Here is a 6,146-nt window from a genome sequence, read left to right as displayed (position 1 = left end):
AAAACCCACACAGCTTGACAATGCTACGTTGGCGGATTTTTGTCAATGTTTCAATCTCTCTGTGAAATCTGACTTCGTCATTTGTCTCTTCATCGCCTGGATGGAGTTTCTTCACTGCTACAACTTGTCCATCTTGAAGTGTTGCTTTGTAAACACGACCATATGCTCCTTCCCCAATGCAGTGCTTCTCATCAAAATTGTCAGTTGCATTGATGATATCTTCAAACGCCATTTTACCATCAAAGCCCCAAACAGAGAACGTACCCGTTTTTTCCACAGGTTTAGTTTCTTGGGACGATTTCTTGCAGCAAAACCAAATAGCAAGAAAACAAGCCACTGAACCAATAGCCACAAGAGCTACAGGAACGCTGGCTTCTACTATCAACTTTTGACGGTTTTGTCCATGATGAGCTTGAGGCAGATAACAAGGTGACCTGCCAGCCAGGTCTCCACAAAGACCTTTGTTGTGAAGAAACCATTTTGCTGAGGCATTGTGAAATCCTTCAGGGAGAGGGCCTTCTAGGATGTTGTATGATACATCAAATACTGATAGGCTTCGCATACTTGCAATGGAGGTAGGGATAACACCACTAAATTGATTGTGTGATAAGTTTGCAAACATCAACATCTGTAGATTGCCAAGTTCTGACGGTATTGGTCCACTGAGATTGTTCTGGCTAACATCAAGCATGTTTTGCAGATAAATTAAATGACCCAATGTCCTAGGTAGACTGGCATTCAGATTGTTGTTCCCCAGAAATAAAGATTGCAGCTTCAAACTATTTCCAATCTCATCTGGTATTGGTCCATTCAGCTGATTGCTTGATAGATCAAGGATCTCGAGATTTTTAAGCTGGCCAATTTGCTTTGGAATCCGCCCAGATAACTGATTGTTTTTTAAATTCAACATGTTTAGGTTGACTAAATTTCCAACTGCAGGTGGTATCTCCCCGGCCAAACTATTGGAGGACAGACTAAACCTTACAAGATTTTCTAGTTTTCCCAATTCTGCAGGTATAGTTCCTTCTATCATGTTGTCTGAAAAATTAAGATAAGTCAAGTTGCTCCAGGAGCCTATGATTGGTGATAGCGTGCCTACCAATTTGTTTGACGATAAAGTAATGTGTTTTAGATGCGGGTACACCCCAAATGCTTCAGTTATATCTCCGTGAATTTGATTAAAACCCAAACCGAGGTATATCAGTGAACTGCAATCCTTCAATGTCTTTGGGATCAGACCATCCAGGTTGTTATTAGAAAGTTGTAAAATTTGTAGGTTTCTACCTTGGTACAAATCAGGCAATGGTCCATTCAATTGGTTTTGAGACAACTCGATGTCCATCAAATTGGTAAGGTTGAAGAGTGCTGGAGGCAAAGGACCAGATAGGTTATTGTTGAATAGTAGTATCGTGTTCATGCTTACTAAATTTCCAAAACTTGGAGGAATTGGTCCAGACAATTGGTTTTCATAGGAACAAAGAGATACCAAATTTGTCAGGTTTCCAAACTCTGCTGGGATTTCTCCGGATAGATTATTGCTGTTTATTAATATATTGCTGAGGGAGGACATGTTTCCTAATGTTGGTGGCAGTGGGCCAGTTAAGAAATTTACCGAGAGGTCCAGCTCTTGAAGGTTGACAAGGTTTCCAATCTCATGAGGAATCGACCCGGTTATATGGTTACCCCAGACGGATAAATAGGTTGACGAAGTCATATTTCCAGCACTGGAAGGAACTGGTCCAGTGAAATGGTTCTCTGACAAATCCAACTCAATCAAGTTTGTGAGCATCCCAAGCTCAACGGGAATGAGTCCAGTATGTTGGTTTAGATATAGGTACAGGATCTTGAGCATTGTAAGATTTCCCAGGGAGGATGGAACCGTACCATTCAGGTTATTACTGTCCATCGTTAGTAATTGCAGTGTTTGGATTCTGCTTAGATCTTCGGGTATAGGTCCTGATAGATGATTACCAGACAAAACTAGAGTCTTAAGGTTTGTGAGGTTTGAAAGTGTAGAGGGAATTTGGCCAGCAAGAAGGTTGAAGCTTAAGTCCAAATACTCGATGGCCTGAAGCTTTCCGAGCTGCCTTGGGATGTTACCCGACAGATTATTGCCAGGAAGAGCAAGAAAAGTGAGCCTGCTGAGATTGAACAAAACCGGAGGGATTTGGCCACTGAGATTGTTGCTAGAAAGGTCCATTTTTGTGAGCCTCCCGAGGTCACCAACAGTCGGTGGTATATTCCCAGTGAGGTGATCGCCTGACATGTTAAAACTGGAAAGCATCGAGAGAGAGCTGACGCCAGGGCAGGAGTGAGAGCTCCGTGATGGCCTTCGACGTCGACGATGCTCTTCCATGTCGGCGCTGTGCAACGACGACGTCGCCGCAGGTGACGCCAGTCCAGTTGCACGGAGGGACGTCGCTGCTCCATGTCCCCAGCTGGTGTTCGGAGTAGTGCTTGAGGGTGGATTTCCAGTCGAGAAGCGCAGCTGCTTGAGATCTCAATGAAATGCGCGGCTTGGTGTTGCGCCATCGGCTACAGTGGAAGCCAAAACAAGCAGGAAAAACGTAATCATAGAGATTTCGGGCACCGTGGGATTTGACATGAGGGCTGCTATAAGTTACAAGTGTTTGGAGTTGTAGCTTCTGTATTACCGAAGGGGAGTGCATATAGATACACAAATATACAAAAAGACCCTTGTACAATAAAGTATATACATCTCACAACTGTCACTGCTACAAGTAACTCATCACAGCCGGTTGGTAAGGCCTACCACCGCCGGGTTTGCTATTTGACGGTGATAGTTGACAGTAAAAATAAAGATCATCACCGACGATGATAACTAAATAAAAAATAAGAAAAACCTTTGCTGCTATCTAGAGGCCTACCAAGCCGCTCCTAGGACTGTAGCTCCCGAGCCCGCCACGACCGATGCCACTGCTGAGGACAACTGCTTCCGATTCCTCATAGATCCGAATGACGTTAGCCAGGAGGTTCTTCGCCACAAGCGCCACCACCGAGCTTGCACCCGCTTTCCCTGCCAGTAGATCTAGAATGGAGAGTGAGCTAGCATCAAAGAGAGAAGAAAAAGAGGGTGACACACACTGTATCTGGTCTAGCTTGAGCTCCATCGTCACGTGATAGGGTGGGGGAGCTCGTGTGCCGTCGATCGAAGGGGGCGGGGAGCTCATGCAACAACGTTGGAGGGGCCCGTGTTGACTGGAAGAGGTGGGTGAGCTCGCGTGTGGATGGGAGGTGGGCACAGAGCTCGCGCATTGACCGAAGGTGGCGGGGGAGCTCGCATCCCATCGCCAATGGGGGCAGGGAGCTTGTGCGTCATCACTGGAGGGTGGAGGAGGAAGGAGGCGAGGTGGAGAAGTGGTGGGGAGGAGTCGTGTGTGTTGTGGTATGCTAAGAACGACTAAATGAGATGAGGAGAGAGAGGGATGAGTCAGGAGGTAGAGGGAGACAAAGCTCAAATGAATTGAAATTTCAAGTCTGAAGCATTTCTTCACACGTGGTTTGTTTACCGACCCAGCGATTAAAATGACTTCGATTTTCACTGTTGGTTCGTGTTACAAACCTGTGTTTTAATAGAACCGGCAGTGATAATGTCGTTGGGAAAACTCATTTATGTAGTAGTGCTTATGCCTATAGGGACCCCCTAAAACTAAAGTGGATCATGAAAACTGAGTTTGGAGGAAAAATTGGTGATGAGCTCTCAGTTGTGCCTTTTTGAAGAACTCAACCAACTAAAGCTCGAAAGGCACACAACAAAGAGTGATAACATCATCTTGCACTTGTGCCCGAGTGTATGAGGCATCAATACAAATATGCTTCATGAGCTCATGCTTGACTAGATCATGAACAATACTAACAACATCAGTACTGTCAGGTAAAAGAGGAGTTGTCATAGAAGTTGAAACACCAGAATCCTCAAGTAACCACCATAGCTAAGTAACCTCTGCTGTCGCAAGAGCCATATCTATAGGCGTAGAAGATACCTCAGTACCATGAAACTTATGAAGAGGACCCAGATCAGACATGAGGAACTGCTCACTAAGGCATGCCCTCACAAAGTAGGAAGGGTACTCATAATGGTCACTAGTAATAATCATATCATCAACTTAGAAAATATGAAGGGTTTAGCCCCAAGAGGAACTACGGACAAAGAGGGCAGGATCATGAGCATTAGGAGAAAAACTGACTCCAGTGACAAGAATCAAAGCCCTAGAACCAAGCACGAGGATCCTACTTGAGGCCATAAAGGTAGTGCCGAAAGCGACAAACCATGGTTTGAGGAGTAGAGTACCCAGGTGGTGGTTGGATGTACATAGGAGAAGGTAATGGGGGAGTAGAGGACCTAGTGGTAATGGGAATATTAGGTAAATTCAAGAAAGATAGAGGCTCAATGACACATAGAGGTCAATCATCATAGGAGGTACGAGGGTAGAAATAATGAGGCTCATCAAAGTAACATCACAAGAATAAGATTGAGATTATTGATATAGTAACATGACAATGATATAGTATTGATGGTCCATTTCAAAACATAGGACGCCAAACCCGTACATCAGAAAGAACAAGATTATTAAAGGGATGCTTCGACACCGACTCACTAGAATGATATGGTAGCTAGGACTGTTTGCCTAGCTTACATCCCTGACACTGGTCCAAGGATACATCACTAGAGACGGTCCCTAATAAACCACAACAACCTAATGTAGATAGATGCGAACCACATAAATGTCTCAACCAATGATGCCACTGAGCAAAATATGAGGATGACACAATAGAGACCATAGGGCTAGCAGAGGCAGCGGGAAAAGATGAAGCAATTTAGCCTCCAAAGACACTGAGAACCACACCAACAGGGGGTTAGTACTAACTAGAAGACCCATGCTAAGATCCTGAACACTACAATAGTCAGAGTCAAGAATAAAACGACAACCATTATCTATGAGCTGGCTAGTAGAGATTAGCTACATGGTTAGCCTAGGAACATAAGAAACACCATGGACATGAACAGAGGAGGACAATGAAGTGTTTTGGCCGACAACAAAGGTGAGCCTTCATCAGTTTGAACAATAACATGAATAGAAGGAGGACGAAATGAAGAAAGATTTGTACAATCATGAGCATGTGGAAAGAACCACCAAAGTCAGGAATCGATGGTAAAGTACCTGAAGTAGACGTTGGTACCTCGATGGAAGACTGAGAAGCAGTAGTAGAAGTTGAAAGTGCATATGCTAAAACCAACAACTCCATTAGGTGCAGAGGTAGCAAGGCAAGGAAGCAACATGAGTATCTCTATGTCTAATAACCAACCAAGCTACTATGGATCCTCCAGTAGCAGCATTGTCAGTACCTATGAGCAATGACAAGCAAGACAGACTAATAGGTTGACTAGAGCAAACCATCAAAATGAAGATGGGTGTTCTCATTATGAATAGCAGCAAGAGCCTCCATGAGGGACACACAGGGCTCACGAGCAAGTAACTAAGCATGAAGAGATTCAAACTCTACAGAAAGACAGTCAGAAAGTCATAGGTACTAGAAGCTCCAAGGTGAGTATGTTTCTTCTAATAAGATGCACAAGTGGTAGGGAACAACTTAGGACCAAGAGTGTCCAGCTCACACCAAATTGCAGATAGATGGTTAAAGAACACCTCAAAAGTAGCATCAACCTACTGCAATGACTGATCCTAGCATAAAGCCAATGTATGCGGGATAAGCAGTGGCGGATACAGAATAGGATTGAAGGAGGGCTGGTCTCTTCTTTTTCCTCTGTCTCTCCATTTTTCTTCTTTCCTCCACCTCTTCTTCTCCCTCACTCTCCCCATATTTCTATTGATGCACCAGCTGTAGGGGGGGAGGGGTTGGAGCCCCCCTAGCCCCCCTGTAGATCCACCCCTGGGGATAAGCAAAGGCTTGTAATGCTTATGAACAAAAGTCCACATTTGACATGCATGATAAAATTAGCAATATTTGTAGCTAAACGCTGCTCTATACTAGCAGTATGAACAACACTCGCACATGCATCCTCATCTAGTCAAGTCTGGTATGCTGCACACTGAGACATGTATTAGGACATTCATGTCATCATCTTACACATCATGCAATTACTTGTCATCATCTGAAGCCCC

General features: G+C 44.4%; 1 pseudogene; it reads right to left on the bottom strand.

Annotated features, from left to right (window-relative positions):
- Window positions 1-7: 7 nt before the first annotated feature.
- Window positions 8-3,131, bottom strand: LOC136532066 (probable leucine-rich repeat receptor-like protein kinase At1g35710; annotated as a pseudogene).
- Between the last annotated feature and the right edge of the window lie 3,015 nt (window positions 3,132-6,146).

The sequence above is a fragment of the Miscanthus floridulus genome, unplaced genomic scaffold (genome assembly GCF_019320115.1).
Source record: "Miscanthus floridulus cultivar M001 unplaced genomic scaffold, ASM1932011v1 fs_519_2_3, whole genome shotgun sequence".
Classification (NCBI taxonomy): domain Eukaryota; kingdom Viridiplantae; phylum Streptophyta; class Magnoliopsida; order Poales; family Poaceae; genus Miscanthus; species Miscanthus floridulus.
The sequence above is the reverse complement of the archived record's forward strand: the minus strand, read 5'-3'. Positions and strand labels throughout refer to the sequence as shown.